Here is a 24,529-nt window from a genome sequence, read left to right on the forward strand (position 1 = left end):
TTTTTGTTTTATTACCTTTTTTATTTTTTACCGTGTAGAGACAGCTAGAAATTGAGAGTGAAGGGGTGATAGAGAAGGGAGAGAGACAGAGAGACACCTGCAGCCCTGCTTCACCCCCCATAAAGCTTTCCCCTTGCAGGTGGGGACCAGAGGCTCGAACCTGGGTCCTTGCACATTGTAACATGTGTGCTCAACCAGTTGCGCCACCACCCGGCCCCTCAAGAAACCATTTTGACCTTCAAGTCTGTGTTAGTTATTCTCCTGTGTCCTCCAATAGCATTCTCTATTTTACCCCTTCTCAGTGTGCTCGTGATAATATATATATAATTTTTCTTTTCTTTTTTTGGCCTCCAGGGTTATCAGTGGAATTTGGTGCCTGCACTACGAATACTCTGCTCCTGGAGGCAATTTTTCCCATTTTTGTTGCCCTTGTTGCTGTTAGTATTGTTATTGTTGTCATTGCTGTTGTTGGACAGGACAGAGAATTTGAGAGAGGAGGGAAAGACAGAGAGGGGGAGAGAAAGAGATAATTGCAGACTTGCTTCACCGCTTGTGAAGCAACCCCCCTGCAGGTGGGGAGCCAGGGGCTCAGCCTGGGATCCTTACGCAGGCCCTTGTGCTTCATAATACCACCTGCCCCTCGTGACATTATATTTTAATTGTGAATTTAATTTTACACTGCTTCCAGTAAATTGTGAACTCTGAAGCCAGAAATAATTGTGTTTTGTTATCGTGTCCTATAGGAGAAAACAAGTTCTAGGAGAAAACAGAGCTTCTAGTATATGTGTCCGGATGAGTGGTTGTCATCAACTGAAGGAGATAGTGAGTGGGAGAAAAAGGATCTTAGGTCATGTTAATTAACAACATTGCTAGATAATATCAACTTTGCTGAAGTTACTTTTCAGATAGCCTTGTGCTAATTTATATTCATAGCAGCAGTGTGTGTTCACTTAAGGTTAGTTTAAAATGTATGTGTGAGTGAAATTCACATAAATTAACTATTTTGAAACCTTTATTTGATACTTAGTACAAGCACAGTTTTTAGCCTCCTTTAGTGTGTGGTGTTGGAGTATGACAAAACAGATGCACTGTTCAGATGAAGTATGCAGTTCCCTAAATATTTTCATCACCTCAAAAGAAACTCCTATTAAAGAGTCACTTTCTGTTTTTCCTGTTCTCTGACCTTAACAGACAACAGTCTTCTTTTTGTCTCCATGATTTGCCTATTCTAGTTATGTAATATAAATGGAATTACACAACATGCCCTTTGTGACCGACTTCTTTCTTGAAGCAGTGTTTCCATGTCGCAAATTCATGTTCATTAAGTACTTCACTCTTTTTATGACTGAAGACTATTTCAGGGTGGGGGACATAGCATAATGGTTATGCAAACAAACTCTCATTCCTGAGGCTCCCAGGTCCCAGGTTCAGTCCCTCACACCATAAGCCATATTCATCAACTGGTGACACTTGTGTTGTTTCCAGTTACTATTTTTTGCAAATGGCTATTATGGATATTATAAACATTGTGAAGAGCTATTTTTGGTGTTTGTTTTCAATTCTTTCTTATACCAAAACATGGAATTATTAGATGATGTGCTAATTCTATATTGAACTTTTTGAGAAAATGCCAAACTTTTGCACAGCCATTGTATCACTTTGTATTCCTGGAGCGATGTATGGGAATTCAACTTTTTTATTGACACTTGTCATTTTCTGTATTCTGGATTCAAGACGTAGAGCAGATATATCACTTGGAAGTAAGTTCTTACATTTAAATTGTTATTCCGAAATTGACATTTCGGGAGATGTCCTTTGTTTTTATTTATTTTATTTAGTTATATTTACTTACTTTTTTATTAGGTAGGGCAGAGAGAAATTAGAGAGAATGGGGAAATAGGAAGAGAAAGACAGACAACTATAGACTTGCTTCACTGTTCTGTGAGGTGGACCCACTGCAAGTGGGGAGTGGTCCTTCACTTGTTATTTCTCTCTTTTTTGCCTGCAGGGTTATCACTGGGGCACGTGCCTGCACTACAAATCCACTGCTCCTAGAGGCCGTTATTTCCCCTTTTGTTGACCTTGTTGTTATTGCTGTTGTTGTTCTTGTATAGGACAACAACAGAGAGAAATTAAGAGAGAAGTGGAAGAGAGAAAGAAAGATAGATACCTGTAGACCTGCCTCACTGTTTGTGAAGCAACACTTCTGCAGGTGGGGAGATGGGGGCTGGAACCGGGATCCTTGCGCTGCTACTTGTGCTTGGCGCCTTAAATGCTTAGCCCGGTATGCTACCGCCCAGCCCCACCTTATGCTTGGTAATCGGTGCACTTAACTGGGTGTGCCACTGCCCCCCCTTTATTTATTTGTATTTTAAGAGACTGGAGGGAGAGATCAGGATACTACCCCACTGTTTGTAATAGCCTTTGTTTTTGTCTTTATTGCTTATGTGCAATTTTGGGGATTAAATTCAAGGTCTCGCAATGCAAGGCAAGAATGCTGTTACCACTGAGTCATCTCCCTGACTCCAACTTTATTCATTTTTAAACAAACTGGGATATTGCACTTTTGTAATTTCACCACTCCTAGGCTACCCCCTTATTTCCCCATTTAGATAGGGAGATGGAGATGGACAAAAATCACAGTACCTCAGTTGGCCCAGTGCCATAACAGTCCCATGCTTGGACTGGAACCTGGGATATAAGCTTGCCTAGCAGGTGCCCTACTATTCTTCCTGTCCTAAAAGTTTTAATTTTGATTAAGTCTAATTTATTATTATTTTTTTTTGTTGCTTGTGATTTTGGTATTATAGCTAAACATTCTTTGCCAAATGCAAGGTCATGAGAATAACTATTCTTCTGAAAAGTTTTATTATTTTAGCTCTTAAATTTAGGGAATTGGTTCATTTGACATAGCCTCCTCCCAGCTACTCTCACTTGCTGCTTTTCTCCTTGAGTTAATTTTTGTGTGTGTGTGATGTGAATTAGCAGTCAAACTTTATTTCTTGGGTTGTGAATATATATTACTATTATTTGTTGAAGGGATTTTTCCTATTGAATGATCTTGTCAACTATGTAAAAAATTTGATTGGTTGGCATCATGCTAGCATGATGCTAGCATGATGCTAGCATCTGGAACCATGTGGTTGACAAGAGAGTTAACATACAAAGCCAAACAAATTGTTGACCAATTATGGACCTTGGGCTGGAATAGTGCAGATGAAGAGTTGGGGGGGGGGGTCCTCCATTTTATAGATAGCAAGTAGGCATATTTTAGTTAAATTCTAAAGGGTCTGTGGCTATACTGGTTTTTTTTTTTTTTTTTTCCTTTTTCTTTTTGCCCCTGAGCCTGAATTCTGATATACCAGTGGATCCAAGTTATTGTCTGGGGAGATGATGTCATGGCAGGAAAAAGGACCAGAAAGCTGGATCAGGCAAGAGAGTATTATGCCGACCAGACTTCCCTGGACAGACAACCCCACCAATGTGTCCTGGAGCTCCACTTTTCCAGAGCCCTTCCCCACTAGGGAAAGAGAGAGGCAGGCTGGGAGTATGGATCAAACCTGTCAACGCCCATGTTCAGCAGGGAAGCAATTACGGAAGCCAGAACTTAAACCTTCTGTATCCCACAATGATCTTGGGTCCATACTCCCAGAGGGTTAAAGAATAGGAAAAATATCAGAGGAGGGGATGGGATATGGAGTTCTGGTGGTGGGAATTGTTTGAAGTTGTACCTCTCTTTTCCTATAGTTTTGTCAATGTTTCCGTTTTATAAATAAAAAATTAAAAAATAAATGAATAAAATATTAAAAAGTAAAAGTTTATCTGTGGTTGGGTTTATTTTTGTACTTTCAAATGTATTTCATTGGTTTATGTACCTATTCTTATTTTACTATTAGAACTTTTTGTTTAATATAACTTTTTATTAAGTTTTGTTCTTTTCATGATTGCTATGACTGTTCAAGACCCTGTGAAATTGATTATAGTTTGAGATTGACTTTCCATTATTCAAAGCATAAAAGGTCAGATAGTGAATTTGTACATTTCTTTTTTTTACTTATTTAATTTTTTATTTATAAAAAGGAAACATTGACTAATCCACAGGATAAGAGGGGTACAAATTCACACAATTCTCACTACCAGAACTCTGTAGCCCATCCCTTCCCCTGATAGCTTTCCTATTCTTTATTTTTTAAACTTTAATTAAAAAAATATTTATTAATTCCCTTTTGTTTACCTTGTTGTTTTATATTGTAGTTATTATTGATGGCATTGTTGTTGGATAAGACAAAGCGCAGGTCCTTGTGCTTTGCACCACCTGCGCTTAACCCACTGTGCTACCATCTGACTACCAGCTTTCCTATTCTTTTTTTTACATAAGCATCATTCCCACCACCAAAAGACTGTGTCCCATCTCCCCCCCCCCCAACCCCCCAAGAACCCACTGGGATCATCCTATTCTTTAACCCTCTAGAATAACATCTGGAACCTGGTGGTTGAAAATGGAGTTAACATACAAAGCCAAACAAATTGTTGAACAATCATGAAGCTAAAGGCTGGAATAATGTAGATGTAGAGTTGGCGGGTGGGGGGGTCCTCCATTTTGTAGATAGCTAGTAGGCATATTTTAGTTATATTCCAAAGGGCCTGTGGCTATACTAGTGTTTTTTTTTGCCTAAGCCTGAATTCACCATTTATTATAGCCACAATTAGTATTCTATTATGTATATATACCACAACTTACTGAACCACTCATCTGTTGTTGGATACCTAGGTTGTTTCCAGTTTCGGTTATTACAAATTGTGCTGCTATGAACATAGGTATACACATTTCTTTTCTTTCTTAGGATATATCTCCAGGAGAGGAATTGCAGAGTCATAGGGTTGGTCCTTTTCTAGCCTTCTGAGAGTTCTCCACAGGGGTTGGACCAATTGACATTCCCTCCAGCCATGTAGGAGGGTTCCAAATTGGTCCAACCCTGTTTAGATTATTTGTTTCAAGGAGTTGTTCTATTTTTTTCTAGGTAGTCTAATTAGTGAGTGTATGATAATACTTTTTACTTCTTAATCTTAGGGTTATGATCCCCTTTCATTTTAAAATTTTAATTTCTTTTTAGTTATTTTTCTGTATAAATTGTATTAATATTGGTAATGTTTTCAAAGAACCAGGCTTCATTGATTCTTTTATTGTGTTTGTTTTAATTCTATTTTTAAAATCTCTACTGTAACCTTCATTACTTCTATCTGTAGTGTTGGTTTTTTTTGTAAGATAGATGCAGTAATGATGAAATTTCTTTATCTTCAAGTTCAGTGATTCTTCTCTCTGCTTAAATGTGCTAATGAAATCCTCTAGAGGATTTCAAAATTCTAGTCATTGTATTTTTTGGGCTTGGATTTATAAGTTACTTTTTGTGATTCTACCTGTTGGTATTTTTGTTTGAGGCATCATTTCCCTATGGTTTTAGCTCTTTTTTTTTTTTTATAACTTTTAAAATATTTATTCCCTTTTGTTGCCTTGTTTTATTGTTGTAGTTATTATTGTTGTTGTTATTGATGCCATTGTTGTTGGATAGGACAGAGAGAAATGGAAAGAAGAGGGGAAGACAGAGAGGGGGAGAGAAAGATAGACACCTGCAGACCTGCTTTACCACCTGTGAAGCGACTCCCCTGCAGGTGGGGATCCAGGGGCTTGAACTGGGATCCTTATGCCGGTCCTTGTGCTTCGTGCCACGTGCGCTTAGCCTGCTGCGCTACTGCCCAACTCCCCCACTAACACTTCTGTTGTTAAGTGGGCATACTCCCAGTTTTAGCTCTTTGTCCATGGTTTCTTTTAGTGTAATGTGATAACTCTGGATATCACATTCTCCTCCTTAAAAGTTTCTCTTCTCTCTTCTCTTTTTTTCTCTTTCTTCCTTTCTTTTCCTCTGAACTTTTGCTCTTATTTTTATGTTTAGAAAGCTCTGTTTTTAAAATTATTTATTTGATTAGTTGTTTAACAATGGTGTGCAGGTTTGTAAGATTATAAGGTTAAAGTTCTGTATCTCACTCACCATTAAAGTTCTGTGACAAACCCCCCCCCGCCCCAAATACAGTTCTCACAAAGTCTTAGGGAATATTTGTTCGCTTCCCTCTCAAGTTCATGCATTTTTTAAAAGACATTTTTAAAACTATACTTCTATTTATTTATTATTGGATAGAGACAGAGAGAAATTGAGAGGGAAGGAGGAGTTAGAGAGGGAAAGAGACACAGAGATCGAGCGACACTTGCAGCCCTCCTTCACCACTGGTGAAGCTTTCTTCTTGTAGGTGGGGCTGGGGGCTTGAACACAGTTCCTTGTGCACTGTAATGTGTGCACTTAACCAGGTGTGCCACTGCCTAGCCCCCCAAGTTCATGCATTTTAATTTAATATATTCCACATATAAGTGTAACCATCTGATAGTTGTCTTTCACCTCCTTATTTACTTCCCTCCATAATCACCTCCAGTTGCATCCATCTTGTCCTGAAGAATACAGTATCATCTTTTTATTTAGTTGTAGAGCAGCACTCTGTTGAATATATTTCCTGTCCTTCATCCCTTCTGTTAATGGGCATTTAGGTTGACTCCATTCCTTAGCAGTTGTGAATAAAGCACTGTTTAGGAGGTTTAAACACTATTTTTGAAATACCTTTCCCACAATACTGTGCTCTCTAACGACTGCTTCTTTAGCCTATGTCCAGTCAGTTTTTGTTTTTCTCTTCCTTGCATGATTCCACTGCTCCCAGGCTTCTCTTGTTAGTCTTTTTCTTTCAATATATAGAGGGAGGGAAAACGAGGGAGCAACACTACAGCATCCTTGCAGTCTGTGGAACCTCATTAATGTGGTGCTCCCTTATGATCCCTGGGCTCGAACTCAGGGCCGTGAACATGCTAAGACACTTGTTCTACCAAGAGCATTATCCCTTGACTCTTCAGTTAATCTTTGTCTTTCTCTTTTCAGTTTTTATTTACTATATCCCTCTTGTTTCTTTTTAGCAGAGACAGAGTGAAATTGAGAGGGGCATGGGAGGCTGAGGGAGAAAGAGAGAAACCTATAGCCCAGTTTCACTATTGGTAAAGCCCTCCGTCCCCCAAGGTGGGACAGGCAACACAACCAGGTGTGCTTTTTTTCATTGTTATTAGGTTTCAGTGCCTGCATTACTCCATTGGTCCTATTCATTATTTTTTTCTTTTGTTTTTAAAGGGGTGAAAGACAGAGAAGGGTATAGAGAAAATGAGAATGAGAGAGGAGAGATATTTGCAATACTGCTGTTCATGAAGCTTCCCCCTTGTAGGTGGGGAGGTGGGGACTTTGCAGCTTGATCTGTGTCCTTGTACAGCATGGTAATGTGAACCACCACCTGCTCCCTCAGTTAATTTTTTTTAATTATCTTTATTTATTTATTAGACAGAGATAGCCAGAAATCGACAAGGAAGAGGGAGATAGGAAGAGAGGCAGACAGACACCTGCAGCTCTCCTTCACCATTCGCAGAGCTTTTCCCCTGCAGGTGGGGACCAGGGGCTTGAACCCAGGTCCTTGCTCACTGTACCATGTGTGCTCAACCAAATGCACGACCGCCTGGCCCCTCAGTTAATGTTTAAATAGAGGTTTAAATAGAGGTAAATGACAGGACTTCCCATAAATAAAATAAATAAATAATATTCAGAAAAAACAATAAGAACGTAAACATCTTATAGTAGTTACTAATTGTCTCTGTTTTCAGGCATTTCTTTTCTTTTTTTAATATTTATTTAATTTATTTATTCCCTTTTGTTGCCCTTGTTGTTTTATTGTTGTAGTTATTATTGTTGTTGTTGTTGTTGGATAGGACAGAGAGAAATGGAGAGAGGAGGGGAAGACAGAGAGGAGGAGAGAAAGATAGACACCTGCAGACCTGCTTCACCACCTGTGAAGCGACTCCCCTGCAGGTGGGGAGCCGGGGTCCTTGTGCTTTGCGCCACCTGCGCTTAACCTGCTGCGCTACAGCCCGACTCCCTGGGCATTTCTTTTTTAAAAATTTTATTAGTGATTTAATAATGATTAAAAAGATTCTAAGATAACAGGGGTACAGGTCCACACAGTTCCCACCACCAGAGTTCTGCATCTCATCCGCTGCATTGGAAGCTTTCTTATTCTTTATCCCTCCAGGAGTATGCGCCAAGATTCTACTATTATTATTATCAGCATCATCATCTTTATTGATTTATTGCATAGAAATAGCCAGAAGTTGAGAAGAGTGGTGAGATAGAGGAGAGAGGTAGATACTTGAAGTACTGCTTCATCGTTTGTGAAGCTTTCCCCGCAGGTGAGGATGAGACCTTGTGCATTGTGACATGTGCACTCAACCAGGTGCACCACCACCTGACTGACCCCCTAGACCAAAATTCTTTTTCTTTTTCTGTTTCTTTTTTTTTTTTTTTTTTAAGATTTTTAAATATTTATTTATTTCCTTTTTTTTTGCCCTTGTGTTTTATTGTTGTTGATATAGTCCTTGCTGGATAGGACAGAGAGAAATGGAGAGAGGAGGGGAAGACAGAGAGGGGGAGAGAAAGATAGACACTTGCAGACCTGCTTTACCGCTTGTGAAACGACGTGCAGGTGGTGTGCTGGGGGCTCGAACCGGGATCCTCACGTCGGGATCCTCACACTGGTCCTTCCGCTTTGTGCCACGTGTGCTTAACCCGCTGCGCTACTGCTGGACTCCTGACCAAAATTCTTTATGCAGTGAAGAAGGTGGAAGGTCTGGTTTCTTTAGTTGCTTTTGAGGCATTTTTTAATTTTTTATTTCTATTTATTTATTTATTTATTTATTTATTTAAGAAAGGATTAATTAACAAAACCATAGAGTAGGAGGGGTACAATTCCACACAATTCCCACCACCCAATCTCCATTTCCCACCCCCTCCCCTGATAACTTTCCCATTCTCTATCCCTCTGGGAGCATGGACCCAGGGTCATTGTGGGTTGCAGAAGGTAGAAGGTCTGGCTTCTGTAATTGCTTCCCCACTGAACATTTGCGTTGACTGGTCGGTCCATACTCCCAGTCTGTTGAGGCATTTTTTCATCTATCCGCTATTTTATTTGGCACTTTGTCTTTTTTCTACTCTCTGTGCTAAGCATAGAGATCAACTAGAGATGAAAGCTTTGCATATTCTTTTTTATTTTTTTCTGCTCTAGGATTATCTCTGGGACTCGATGTCTGCGCTACGAATCCATTGCTCCTGGAGGCATTTTTTCCATTTTGTTGCCCTTGTTGTTATTGCTAGATAGGACAGAGAGAAATCTAGAAAGGAGGGGAAGGCAGAGAAGGGGAGCCAAAGACACCTGCAGACCTAGTGAAGCATCCCTCCCCTGCAATTGGGGAGCCAGAGGCTCGAATCTGGATCCTTAAGCCAGTCCTTGTGCTTCGCACTATGTGTGCTTAACCTGCTGCGCTGCTGCCCCCCACCCCCCCGCCGAGTATTCTTAGGGCTTTTCTGAGCATGTATATTTTCATGAACGTTCATGTGACTTTCTAAACTTTATGGTATATATCTTAATCTCCCGAGACTCTCTTCAGCTTTTTCTCCTATGCTTTTGATACTCTATTGTTTGCCTCAGTTACAATCTTTGGACAATCCCCTTTTTCCTTTCTAGTGAAGTAGGGGAAGATCATCTCCTGAGTAAGAGATAGGCTGTAGTAAGGGTAGAGATGAATGTCTATTACAGTTATTTATATTGAAGAGAGAATTTATATCGAAGAGAATGAAAGTGCATTGCCAATAAGAAAAAGGATTGTTAGGTTGAGGAAATTGGTGTCTGCTATTAAAATGGTATAGGGGTGGTTGGGCGGTAGTGCAGTGGGTTATCGCATATGGCACGAAACACAAGGACTTGCATAAGGATCCCATGTTGAGCCCCTGGCTCCCCACCTGCAGGGGGGTTGCTTCACAAATGGTGGAGCAGGTCTGCAGGTACCTACCTTTCCACCTTTCTGTCTTCCCCTCCTCTTTCCATTTCTCTTTGTCCTATCCAACAATAGTAATGACAGTAATAATAATAATAATAATGACAATAACAAGAGTAACAACAAGGGCAACAAAATGGGAAAAATGGCCTCTGGGAGCAGTAGATTTGTAGTGCAGGCACTGAGCCCCAGCAAAACCATGGAGGCAAAAAAAGAGAAAAAAATGCAGGTGTCTGTCTTACTCTCTCCTTCTCTGTCTTCCCCATCTCTCTTGATTTCTCTCTGTCCTATCCAACAATAACAGCAACAACAACAATAGTCATAACAACAAAAAATGATAAAAAACAAGAGCAATAAAAAGGGGGAAAAAAAGGTGCAGGCACCGAGCCCCAGTAATAACCCTGGAGGCAAAAAAAAAAAAAAGGTACAGGCATGACCACTGTGATTTCTTTAACAAGTTGCAATATTAATATGTACTTAAGAGTTTTTGTCTTAGCAGATGGGAGGAAGGGATGGAGTGACGTGGACCATAGGGCTCTTTGCAAGAATAGACTATTCAACCATATAATCTATTTTGGATAGATAAGAAGTAAGATAGTGACTAACAGTCAAGGAGGAATGGGTTTGAGGGTTGGTTGACTCAATTAGGTTGTGGAATGAGAGGGCTGGCAGGACAAGAGACTGATTATAGAATGACACAGTTGAATTTTACACCATTGAAGGTCAAAGCTGTTCCAGGTGATACCATGATAAAGTCCAGGGTGTGGTCTTGAGAGTTGGTGAGTCAGAGTGAAATGGAACTAAAGTATTGATTTTAAGGAGTCAAAAAACTTTCAGACTTAAAATGTTGGTTGAATTTCTCATATGGTTCTTAAAGTCAGTCTAATGGCATAACTTGGGATAGAAAGGAGTCTGAAAAGAAAAAAAGAAAAAAGAAAGATAGGAGCCTGAGGAGCCAAGTTGAGCTGGTCGAGCACACACTGTCAAGCACACATATTACAGTGCACAAGGACCCAGGTTCAAGCCCTCTATCCTTGCCTCCTTGCCTACAGGGGGAAAGCTTTGCAAGTGGTTAAGCAGTGCTGCAGGTGCCTCTGTTTCCCTCTCTACTTCTCTCTTCCCTCTGCATTTATGGCTGTCTCAATCCAATAAATAAATTAAGATAAAAAAAGAGGAGGGAGTCGGACTGTAGCACAGCGGGTTAAGCACAGGTGGCGCAAAGCGCAAGGACTGGCCTAAGGATCGCGGTTCGAGCCCCTGGCTCCCCACCTGCAGGGGAGTCGCTTTACAAGTGGTGAAGCAGGTCTGCAGGTGTCTATCTTTCTCTCCCCCTCTCTGTCTTCCCCCTCCTCTCTCCATTTCTCTCTGTCCTATTCAACAATGACGACAACAATAATAACTACAACAGTAAAACAATAAGGGCAACAAAAAGGAATAAATAAATAAAATAAATATTAAAAAAAGGAGTCTGAGCTTTGTGCCAACATTTCTAATAGCAATTAAAATTATTAATATTAGTTAATGATCAACAGTGGTTGCTGCCTTGCCAAGCTAATTTTCCTTAGATGATTAGTTACTTCCTATGGTGCTCAAACTATGGTCAGTTTCTTTGGAAATAAAAAGATAGTAAGTTAGAAAAATAATGTTCATATAACACTGTTTACACCAGTGTTTTGTTCTGCATTTACTGAATGATTTTTCAGTACTTTGCAGTTGCTAACAACCTAGTTTAGAGGGAGAGACAAACATCTATATAGATAATTGATGTGTAGTATGGTAATTTTTTCTTTTTTCTTTTTTTAAAAAAATATTTATTCCCTTTCATTGCCCTTGTTTTATTGTTGTAGTTATTATTGTTGTGGTTGTTGAATAGGACAGAGAGAAATGGAGAGAGGAGGGGAAGGGAAAGATAGACACCTGCAGACCTACTTAACTGCCTGTGAAGCGACTCCTCTGCAGGTGGGCAGCCTGGATCCTTACGCTGGTCCTTACACTTTGTGCCACCTGTGCTTAACCTGCTGTGCTGCCGCTTGACTTCCGCTATTTTTTTTTTTATTGAGAGAGTTAATGTTTTATGGTGCGTTGACACATGGGTATAATTTTACTATGCAGCGGAACCCCAATGTTGTCTTCTATTCTCCCCCCACCTGGGTTCCCCAGAGTCATTTGTTTTGATTCAATACATTGTGCCCGCCCAGATTATGTTTCACTTTATGTTCTCCCACTCCAACCCTATTTATTAAGTCTTCTCTTATATTTGTCCTCTTCTTATTGTCTCATCTCACTTAACATGATACATTCAAGTGTCATCCAAGATGACGCAAGGCAAATGACTTCACTGTTTTTAATGGCTGAGTAGTATTCCATTTTGTGTGTGTGTGTGTGTGTGTGTGTGTGTGTGTGTATTTGTGTGTATTATAGTTTTTAGCCACTCATCTGGGTTGCTCCCAGGTCTTGGCTATTCCAAAATGCTGCTATGAACATAGGTATACACAGGTCTCTTCTGATAGGCATTTTTGTTTCTTTTGGCTAAATTCCCAGGAGAGAAATTTGCTGATTATAGGGTAGGTCCATTTCTAGTGTTTCACAAGGATTGGACCTATTTACACTCCCACTAACTATGCCTAAATGTCCCTTCTCCCCTACATCTTCTCAAACATTTGTTGTTGTTTTTTTCTAATGTATGACATTTTCACAGGTGTATCTCATTGTTGTCCTTATTTGCATTCCTCAGATCAGATCAGTGACTTTGAGTACCTTCTCATGTTGACCCTCTAGTTCTTCTTTGAAGTTCCTGTCATGTCCTTGCTCCATGGGGTTGTGTGTGTTGTGTGTGTGTGTGTGTTAAGTTTATGGAACTCTGTATATTTTGGTTATTAGTCCTTTATCTGAGGTATGCTATATAAAGATTTTCTCCCACATGGTAGGGTGTTTTTCTGTGTGTGGTACCCTTTGCTGTGCAGAAGCTTTTCAGTTTCATATAGTCCCATTGATTTATATTTGTTTTTGCTTTCTTTGCTATTGGATTTGAGGGGGGCCGGGTGGTGGTGCATCTGGTTGAGTGCACATGTTAGAATGTGCAAGGACCCAGGTTTAAGTCCCCGGTCCTCACCTGTAGGGGTAAAGCTTTGCGAGTGGTGAAGCAGGGCTGCGCTCCCCCCAACTGGGTTCCAGCAGGTGTCTCTCTGTCTCTTTCCCTTTCTATCATCCCCTTCCCCCTCGATTTATGACTGTCTCTAGCCAATAAATATAGTAGAAAAAAAACAAAACAGTGAAATGCAGTGGAAATTACTTGAGATGTAGGTTAAGACAGAAAACATGAGTCACACACTGGATTCCCACTCACTGCAGCCCTTAGCTATTGGATTTGAATCTGAAGACTTTTTAAGGCATAGATTGAAGTATTCTCTCAATGTTTTCTTCTATGTATTTACTATCCTCTGGTCTAATGTCCATATCTTTGATCCAATTGGTGTTGATTTTTGTGTAAAGTGATATTTGGTGGCCCAGTTTTATTTGTTTGCATCTTTCAATCTGATTATCCCAAGAATGTTAGAGTATTTATCTCATCTGGGATATATTCTAAATTCCACCGGAATTATCAAGAAGCCACCAGAACTTTTACTTGCACATCCATCCATTTCACTATATTTACTTTAAAATATTTGCGTGCAAAAGATTGCATACAAAGCATAGAATTCAGATAGCACGTTTATTGCATGTGGTTTAAGAAATAAATATTAATAATAAATATATGCAGTTTAACGTTTTCTGTGTTTCTGACCATAGTTCCTTTTTTCTTCTTTCTCTCCATACTGAATTTGTTATTCATCATTCTCTTTAATTCCTTTAATACAGTGTGTTTTGAGTTTTTTTTTTTTTTTGCATTCAGGGTTATTGCTGGGCCTCCGTGCCTGCACTAAGAATCCACTGCTCCAGGAGGCAATTCTTCCCATTTTTTTGTTGCCCTTGCTGTTCTTATTGTGGTTATAGATGTTGTTGTTGTTGGATAGAACAGAGAAATTGAGAGAGGAGGGGAAGACAGAGAGGGGTAGAGAAAGATAGACACCTACAGACCTGCTTCACTGCTTGTGAAGTGACCCCCCCCTGCAGTTGGGGAGCTGGGGGCTTGAAAGGGGATTGTTACGTGGGTCCTTGTGCTTCGCCCCGTGTGCGCTTAGCCTGCTGTTCTACCTCCTGGCCCCCTTGAATTTTACATATTTGTTTCATTCTCTGCACATTTTTCTTCTGTTCATTCTAACTTAACATTGATTTAAATTTTTTATATCAACATTCATCAAAATTTTATTAATTTTTTTGCTGCCAGATTTTCCATTATGAGTATTCTTTCTTAATTTTTGATGGTAAATATTTAAATTGTTGTAACTTTTTAATATTATAAATTATGCTGTGAATGTTCCTGCATACATTATTTTGTGCTCTATTATTGCACAAAGCTATCCATTAGGTCGAGACTTCCAAACCCAACTTCAGTTTACCAAGTTGTAGAGGTCAGTGGCTTCCCAGTGAGAATTTCAGACAATTGTTTCTCTCTCTCTCTTTTTCTCTCTCTCTTTCTGCACATACACATGCACATACACACACAATATTATGTATATATCTGTGATTACATTATTATATTCAAGATAATGAACCCATCTAGTATCTCAAATATTTTTGTGTCCTTTGAATGAATTAAGAAATGTAGCACAATATATTAAATAAAATGAAATAAAACAGTTTTTAGAGAATGTAGTAAATGGTCACACTTTAGAAAGCTTTTTCTTATGAAGATTGCAAAACAGCTAAGCACCAGGTGGTGGGCGGTACACCATGTTATCATGTGCAAGGACCAGGGTGCAGCACTATCCCAGCCTCTAGAATTGTAGATTATCATGTCCCACTGAATCAGAAATTATATTGACATTATTCCTAGGTGATCATATCTTTGTTAATGTTTGAGAAGCAGCTATTCTCTTTGGACAATAATGAAGTTGTAGAATGAAACATATTTTTCTCAATGATATAGGTCAAAGGATAAAAATCTGGAAGCCTGACTTTAGTTATTGCTCATGTTCTTTGACTGAATGATCCTTGAATTCACTCACCTACTTTACTTCTTCCCTTTGCTTCCTTCCATTTTCATTTTAGTTGTTTTGTTAACCTGAGAATGTGCTGCTCAGCTCTGGGTGTTGGTATTGCCAGAAATTGAACCTGTGACCTCTTGTATGCAAGTCTTGTGCCTTACCACTGCACATTCTTCCCCCAACCCACCAAATGACACTTTAATAGAACTAAGAAATTACTTTTAGCTTTCCTCATGTCACTACTTTCAGTTTATAAGAAAAAGAAAACTCTGAGGATAAAATAACTAGGTACCCATCTGTGTCTTTTGCCAGGATTAGGTTTGGTATTGGAGAGGACGTAGTCTTTTTTTTTTTTTTTAACTATATTCATAAAGCAAAGAAAAACTCAGAGTTTGTTCCTACAGCCCTTCATTCTAAAGATAGGAAATCTGAACAACTGGAGGCAGAATTAAATCCTGTTCAGTGTATACCAAGGAAGAACTGCATATTATACAATCTAGCAGGCTAGACAAACCTTCCATTAACTTCTTTCTTATATTTGCACTGAATGAGCCACTATATTTTGCAGGCAACACTGACTGCATTCACTATTGATGCATTTACTTACCAACTTTTATGCCTCTGGCAGAACGGTCTTATACAAACAGCATCCAGTATACAAACAGCATCCAGTGGCTTCTTCTTTCGAAGGAAGCATTACAGTATTGCTTCTGTTGTACTATTCCTTGTATATATGACCCCCTATTATAATTCTGGCATTCTGGTTTCTGTGCCCATGCTCCAGAAGCATTGTCTAAATGATTTTTACTCCATAATGAACACCCTTTTGGTATCTTCCTAGTTAAAGCCTTGTGCAGGATTGAAGTGGGTTCCATAGTATATTGTCCTATAGTTAGGGATTATCAGTGTTCATCTTGCTTGTCATTTTTTCACAGACAGCAGATAGCTGGTGTATTATCATACCTTTCCAGAGAATGGTTTAGATTCAGAATTTAGTATAAGTTCTTACTAGTCTGCCTGCCTGCCTGCCTGTCTAGTCTACCTCTGTTGTATTTCTGATGAAAGCTTGTGTGTTCATGTTAACAAAATAACTTTTATAACTTTAGCTGATTCCATTTTTACTAACTACGTGGACCATCAGAATTTGTCAGACTCAAGCAATGACACATAGTATAATCACTGCTGCAAGTCCAGTGACACCATGTCTGTCTAAGGAAACCCTTATGTCAGGTTCCATGGTATGCTAATGAAGACTTCAACTATCCATTAATATCAGTACAAGTTCCATTCTAATGCTAATGGAAATTTTGAAAATAAATTTTAAAAAGTAAAATAAATCTCTAGTATGAATCTCAAGCCAATTAAAAGTGATTGAAGTGCTTTTCTTTTATTATTGTATTTGATTGTTGGAAAAGTTATGGTGAATTTTGCATAGGAAAACAGAAAAAAAAATGTCATGACTTCTGACAACTCAATTTTTGACCTTATGATAAGAGATGAAAAATATAACGATTGTATAATTAGCAAACAGTTGAAAATTCTGTAATATTTTAAATGCTTCTGGTTAAGATAAACAGTGCTTATTTGCATATTCTAGATTACCTTGATTTAAGTTTACCCTTGGATTTTTGAGCTACAAGGTTTGGCTTGTGCTATTGCAATGCACTATTTTCTTTTGTTTGTGCTTATACAGTTAAAATCATGCAATGAAAATATGGTTAGGGTGAGAATATCTACAATTAAAATTAAAAACTGGACTTGTCGTGTTGTCATTGATCCGGGGTTAAAGCCCATAGTCACACATAGTGGATCTTCACCTTCCTTTCTGGTATTTTAGCTTTATTGATGATTTGAAACCATAGCAGTTACTATGCTCTAGCCTTTGCTTTTACAGACGAGAAATGGATCTTATACTTAAGTATATCACTAGGTCTCAAAACTATTTACACTAAGTGGGATGGTTTACTACCTCAGGGGTAGTGCATTAAGCCTGTTGCTCTTGAGAATCCATTTTCATCTCTTCTTATCAATTGGTGGGACAGATATGACAAGCCTTTAAAGTTCAGTGGAAATTTTCTGTGGGGCGGGCTGTTGTATTAAATTGTTTCTTACCACCACCATGGATGTTGTAAAGACTTATGAGAGTATAGCCTATGGCTAAGAAAAGAGATATATTGTCTGCACTTGGATGCTGTAAGGACTAATATATAGGGAATAGTTTTTCTTTTCTGTCTGTCCATTCTTTTCTTTCTTTATAGTGTAATTCAAGTTCATCCACTTTGGAGAGACTTTATTAACCATCTCCAGAAACAGTCAAGTTATTAATTGTATATCATGTTAGTCATTATATCTTCAATTCCTAGTTTACACCAATATATTCTTTTTTATATTGAAGTAATATTGTTTTATAGCATTGTATTTTGAGGGTACATTTTCACACTTCTTTGTCCATCACCAAAGTGCCTGTTACAGATGATTGGGTCCCTTCCCCCCTTCTAGATTTCTTCTTCCACCCCCATTAGTAATCTCAGATCTGCAGTCATAAACTGCAGATAATTGACTTTTGTCAATTATCTTTCTTTGTTTCTTTAGATTCCCACAGACGAGTGAGATTAGTAGATGAATCTTTTGTATAGTCCTCTCCAGCTTCATTCATATTATAGCAAAAGGCAAAGTTTCTCCTTTTCTTGTAGTTGAGTAAGTATTTCATTGTGTATATACACCACAATTTCATTATCCAGTCATCCATACTTGGGCACTTGCTTGGGCACTTGGGTTGTTGTTTCCAAATCATATGTATCGGAGTGATGCTCTTGTGTTCTCTTTTTCTGCCTCATTAACATATTAAAACATGTCTTTTTGTTTTTATAATAGTTTCTATTTAGATTTATCATACTGATAAATTTAGGTTTAGTTTGATAATGATGTTTGCAACAGACAGATTAATATGATAGCTACATTTGAATAAATGTTAGTAAAACACCTTTTTCTTTTCTTTTTAAAAATTTGATTAGTGATTTAATGTTGATTTACAAAATTATGTGTCAAAGGGTGTAAGTTTACTTCATTTCCACCACCAGAGTTCTGAATCTTCAGTCTCCCCACAGTAAGCCACTGCAGTTCTCCTAAGGTTGCAGACATGGGCCAGCCACCATCTCTATAACTATGTCTACATTTCTACATAATTGCTCCCCTCCTTTTTCCTGATCCAATCCTGTTTTTTCCTCCAAGCCACTCATGACAGCATAACTACCTCCTTATGTCCCTTTCTATTTTTCTTTTAATTTTCTTTTCTTCCTCTTCTCTCTCTCCTACTCGCCCTCCTCCTTCCCCTCCCTCTTCCTTCTTTTTTGCCTCCAGGGTTATTGCTGGTGCTCAGTGCCAGCACTACAAATCCCTCGCCCCGGTGGCCATTTCCCTCTTTTTAGTTTATTCAGTAGCATAGAGAGAAATTGAGAGGGGAGGGGTAGATAGGGAGAGAAAGATAGACACATGCAGACCTGCTTCACCACTTGTGAAGTGTCCCCATTGCAGGTGGGGAGTAGGGGCTTGAACTCCTGTCCTTGGGCAAGTCCTTCCTCAGAGTACTGTGTGTGCTAAGCCGGGAGCAGCAGCACCTGGCCCTCTTTCTTTCTCTCTTTCATTTTTTTTTTTAATTGCTTATTTGGCTAGTGACCTTTCATTTGCCTCTTATTTCTGTTCATTTCAAATAATAATAATAAAGTGATTAAGAAAAATACCATGAGACTTTAATATATAAAAGTACGTGTAAACTAAACTTTGAAGGGTCAGGTGGTAGTGCACTGGGTTAAGCACACAAAGCACAAGGACTGGTAAAAGGATCCAACTGCAGGAGGGTCGCTTCACAAGCAGTGAAGCAGGTCTTTAGGTTTCTGTCTTTCTCTCCCCTTCTCTATCTCCCTTTCCTTTCTCAATTTCTTTCTGTAATATCCAATTAAAGAAAAATAAATAAATAGAAAGACACAAAAAGGAAACAGTGGCCTCCAGGATCAGTGGATTGGTAAAAAAAAAAAAAAGTTTGAAGAGCCTTTTTTTTTTTTTTTTTGAAGGGCTTATTAAGAACAAAAGGTTGTGCCTTGAAATGAGACAGGAGGTTTTGTTTAAACTATGCATTAAATACTTTTTAAGGAGGGCTCCTTTATTTGTTGAGATTAGTTATATGCTATAAGTGACACCGTGAAGACATAAGAATTCTCTTTGAACTTTGAAATTTTTAACAGTACATGGGTTTCTCCTTTGAGTTATATTACCTGTATTCAAGGTGAGTTATTTAACTATTGAAAAAATCAAATAGACAAACTTAACCATGTTTGTAAAGATCAGGAATTCTGAAGCAGAATTTGATATGCTTTCCTTTCCAACTGTAAGTATGTAAGAAATCACAAGCAAACCATTAAGCTAGCAACAACAACAACAACAACAAAAATTCTTTTTCCTGTGTCAAGAAATACTACCAGAATAAGAATCAGGTATGAGGTTACTTTTATTTATCCTAGACTCTAGGAGAAATAGCTATTAATTTCACTTTTGTTGGCTCTGTTGCTGATTCACAGATCCCTATGTAATTTTTTCACCATGTATTTCTGGGGTACAAAGTTCATCGTAGTCTAAATTTAAGCATATGTTTCTGTATATTAAGCAAGTATTTTAATACATTATTATTATTTGAGTTAATAACAAATAGTCATCTGTCAGCAAACTAAAAAGATACAAAGTTCACAGTAATTCTTAGCTAGCTTAGTAATTATCCAGACAGCTTGTTAGAAAAGCTGCTTAAATCTAGGGTTATGAAATACACTAATGGCTATTTTACTCCCCTGGAGTTTCAAAAGATTCTTGGTATATTTGTCTATAATTATACATATATTCTCAGAGTCTTCATTAATGAAAATTCTATTCTAAGCTAGAATTGATAACACATAAACTGCACTGACTTCTTGCTTTCCTACCTACTGCATATTAAACACATACTTATCTTTTCCTTCTCTTTCTCCCCTTCGTTTCCTTCCTTTTTTTCGTTTTTCTTTCTTAATTTATTTTTATTTAAAAATTTTTTAAAAATATTCCCTTTTGTTGCCCTTGTTGTTTTATTGTTGTAGTTATTATTGTTGTCGTCGTCGTTGGATAGGACAGAGAGAAATTGAGAGAGGAGGGGTAGACAGAGGGGGGAGAGAAAGATAGACACCTGCAGACCTGCTTCACCTCTTGTGAAGCGACTCCCCTGCAGGTGGGGAGCCGAGAGCACTTAACGGGATCCTCATGCTGGTCCACCTGTGCTTAATCTGCTGTGCAACCCCCGACTCCCAAGAAAATTTATTATAAAGGTGGAAATGGTGGTGTGGGGAAGATAGAAATAGAGAGTTCAATGCACTGTTCAGTTCTGGCTTATGGTGTTATGGGGACTGAGCCTGACTTTGGAGCCTCAGGCAGGAATATCCTTTTGCTTAACCATTATGCTATCTTCATGCCCTGATATAATTCTTATAAAAAAATCTCTTTCCTATTAAGGAAAGACCATGTAAATTGTTTTCTTACATTTTTTGGGGGGAGCAAGAATATCACTGAAGTGATGTTTTGTCCTTTTAAATAATTAGATTAAAAGGCACATTAGATCCTTTATCACATTGCTCGTTTCGCTAAATTTGATCATCACTGAGTTTTTAATTTTTTTTTTAAGTTTCAGGCTTGTAAGGTTACAAGTCACATATAGTAAACTTCACAAATCTACCTCCATTTTTTAAAATATTTTATTTTATTTATTTATTCCCTTTTGTTGCCCTTGTTGTTTTATTGTTGTAGTTATTATTGTTGTTGTCGTCGTCGTTGGATAGGACAGGGAGAAATGGAGAGAGGAGGGGAAGACAGACAGGGGGAGAGAAAGATAGACACCTGCAGACCTGCTTCACCGCCTGTGAAGCGACTCCCCTGCAGGTGGGGAGCCGGGGTTCAAACCGGAATTCTTATGCCGGTCCTTGTGCTTTGTGCCACCTGCGCTTAACCCGCTGTGCTACAGCCCGACTCTCTCTACCTCCATTTTTTAATGCAGCTAATTGATAAATAAGTGACCTTAAATTTAACCATGCAGTTTTTGTTTGTATTACAGGATCTTTATGAAATGTCAGGGTCATGTGTTAGCCTGATTTGTCAATAAAATTACTGTATATAATAAGAGAATGGGTAACTGGCATAAAGATAGAGCAGATCTTCTGACTTTGAAATATTTATATACACTGAATGTTGGGCATTTTTACTATGACTACGACCTTTAAAATTATATATAAGCTTCTTTGTCTCCTGCTACTTTTACTACAATGAATTATCATCATTAAACCACTCTCAGTTTTTAAAATTTTTTTATATTTATTTATTTATTTATCCTTTTGTTGGCCTTTTTGATTTTATTGTTGCTGTAGTTGTTATTGTTGTTGTTATTGATGTTGTTGTTAGATAGGACAGAGAGAAATGTAGGGGAAGGCAGAGAGGGGGAGAGAACGATGGACACCTGCAGACCTGCTTCACCGCTTGTGAAAGGACTCCTCTGCAGGCGGGGAGCCGGGGACTAGAACTGGGATCCTTAAGCCGGTCCTTGTGTTTCGCGCCATATGAGCTTAACCTGCTGTGCTACCGCCCGACTCCCACTACTCTCAGTTTTAAGTAGAAAGAAATTATTATTAATCTTGAAAACTAATAGTATGATATAACCTATTGACTATACAGGTAATTGATATGTAAAATCTTAATATCAATATTGGCTTCATTCTGTATCTCCTTTGTCTTATCTCTGGTAAATGATGGTTAAGTGACTCTAGACATTAGTTCAACATGTACTTGATACCAATTTTTTTGCCTCCAGGGTATTGCTGGGACTCGGTGCCTGCACAATCTACTACTCCTGAAGGCCATTTTTCCCCCATTTTTATTGTCCTTGTTGTTTTATCATTGTTGTGGCTATTATTATTGTTGTTATTGATGTCATTGTTGTTGGATACGACAGAGAATTGTAGAGGGGAGGAGAGAAAGACATCTGCAGACCTGCTTCACCACCTGTGAAGCAACCCCCCTGCAGGTGGGGTGCGAATCCTTACACCCGTCCTTGTGCTTTGCGCCATGTGGCTTAACCCACTGCGCTACTGCCCAGCCCCCCTTGATACCAGTTTTTGTGCCAGGTGCTATGTTAGATTTGAGGAATACAGCAGCAAATGATAGATCAGATGCTATTTACTGAGCATTTAGATGGTGTTGAAGGAATATCCAAGTCGATGACAAAAATGAGCATGGTCATTTTTGGCTGATTTAAAGTGTTGTGTGTAAAGCACACAGAGTGAAGAAAGGGATCTTAATCCAAACTTCTTTTATTTATTTATTTTACTAGACCACTGCTCAGCTTTGGTTTATGGTGGTGTGTGTGTGTGTGTGTGTGTGTGTGTGTGTGTGTGTTGGGGGGGGTGATTGGACCTAGGACTTTAGAGCCTCAGGCATGAGAGTCTTTTTGCATAACCATTATGCTATCTACACCCCCCCTCCAATCCAGACTTCTTCAGATGTGTTGTTTTAGAGAAGATGTTTTTGAAGAAATCAATTAATTGAGATTGTTTGGATTCAAATTAGCAGATTCAGATGAACTGGAAGAGGGTCTGACAAGCACATAACTGGGTGTAGGCAAGGGTTTATTACGTTTGAGGAATAGGAATGGGTGAGTGTGACTGGAACAATAGTGTATGAGGGGAGAATGATGACAAGAGAAGGTTGCAGACATGAGCCGGAGTCAGATCACAGCTAGATTCCTAGCTTAGGAATTTGATTTTTAAATTTATTTTTATTTTTTATTAGTGATTTAATATTGATTTACAAGACACTAAGATAATAGGTGTATAATTCCATACAGTTCCCACAATCAGAGTTCTGTGTCTTATCCTCTCCATTGGAAACTGTAATAGTTCTTTCAGTGTTACCAATATAGGCTGATTCTATAACTGTCTATGTATATGTATATATTTAATATTTTACTTATTTATCAATAAGAGGGATAGGAGGACAGAGAGAAAGAACGAGACATCACTGGTACATGTGCTACCAGGGATCAAACTCAGGACCTCATGCTTGAGAGTCCAGTGCTTTATCCACTGCGCCACCTCCCGGCCCACTATGTATTTATATTTTTACTTCCCCCATTTTTTTCAATGCCTTCACTTCCTTTCTAAGTCATGCCTACGCCTATTACTACTTCTGGGTGTCTTTCCTTTTTTCCTCTTCTCTCTCAGAAAAGCGAAAGCATACCTGGCTTCCTTTAGTGTTTTCCAGATTTGCTTCCCACTCATTGATGGTAAAACAAAAACAAAACAAACAAAAAGAAAACAAGATTCCTGGTGACAAATGGTTTGGCTCCTGGTGGGATAGGTGTATAGAGCCCTCTCGTTTACTGTCCCTGTCATTTACCCCTCTGGGAGTATGGACCAAAATTCTTTTTGGGGTGCAGAAGGTGGGAGTTCTGTAATTGTTTCTCTGCTGGATATGGACATTGGCAGGTCAATTCATACCCCCCAGTCTATTCTATCTTTCTCAGTGGGGTAGAGCTCTGGAAAAGTGAGGTTTCAGGGAGAATTGGTGAGGTCATCTGCCCAGGGAAGTCAGGATGGAATCAGTGGCATCTACAACTTGGTGGCTGAAAGGCAGTATCTAGCTTAGGAATTTGAGTCTTATTCCAAAAAGCAATGGGAAACCAATGAAGCATTTTAGAAGGCATAGCATTTAGAAAGATTTTTTTTTTTTTTTTGCCTTGGTGTCTGCACAACATTACTGCTTCCAGAGTCTTCCCCCCTGCCCTTCTCTTTCCCTTCTGCATTGAAGGAAGCATCAGTGCTGTGGTCTCTTTCACTCTCTCTCTGCCTCTTTGTGTCTAAAAAAAGGTAATAATCAGTATATGACCTTATTTTTTAAGTATATTGCTGTTTAAACACGTTTATTTAATATCTGTTATGGATTCACTAACATTGAATCATGTCTAGCAGCACTATAACTTGTGCTTAACTGAAACTTAGCCAACATACTTATTTTCCCCATCAAACCTATTGCATTTTCTGTGTACTTAGGAACATAAGGCAGCATTATGCCTTGGGGCCATTTTATATAGGAAAATTATCAACAAACCTGTTAAAATGTGACAAATGTGGCATTAAATAGAATACAGCAATCTACACATATCTTACAGCACTTGAAATGAGACGGTAGAACATTGCCCTGTTTAATCTCAGTTGGGAACATACATATGTATCGGCTCAATATTTCTACATTTTATGCATATCTGCGATCACCACTAATGCAAATGGGTCTACATTTTATGGTTACAGACAAATTTTAATGAGTAAGTAAATTTAGTGAGATAGGTGAATCAAACTACAGATTGGGTTTCTTGCGGGGGAGGGCAGTAGTTTTCTTTTGTTTTTATGCACATGCAATT

At 38.6% G+C, this 24,529-nt stretch overlaps 1 protein-coding gene across 6 annotated transcripts in view; it reads left to right on the forward strand.

Moving 5' to 3' along the window:
• Positions 1 to 24,529, forward strand: part of PBX3 (PBX homeobox 3) — a 230,957-nt gene that overhangs the window by 31,809 nt on the left and 174,619 nt on the right. The gene's annotated exons all lie outside the window — the stretch shown is intronic.

Source organism: Erinaceus europaeus, chromosome 10 (assembly GCF_950295315.1).
Source record: "Erinaceus europaeus chromosome 10, mEriEur2.1, whole genome shotgun sequence".
NCBI classification, from domain to species: Eukaryota; Metazoa; Chordata; class Mammalia; order Eulipotyphla; family Erinaceidae; genus Erinaceus; species Erinaceus europaeus.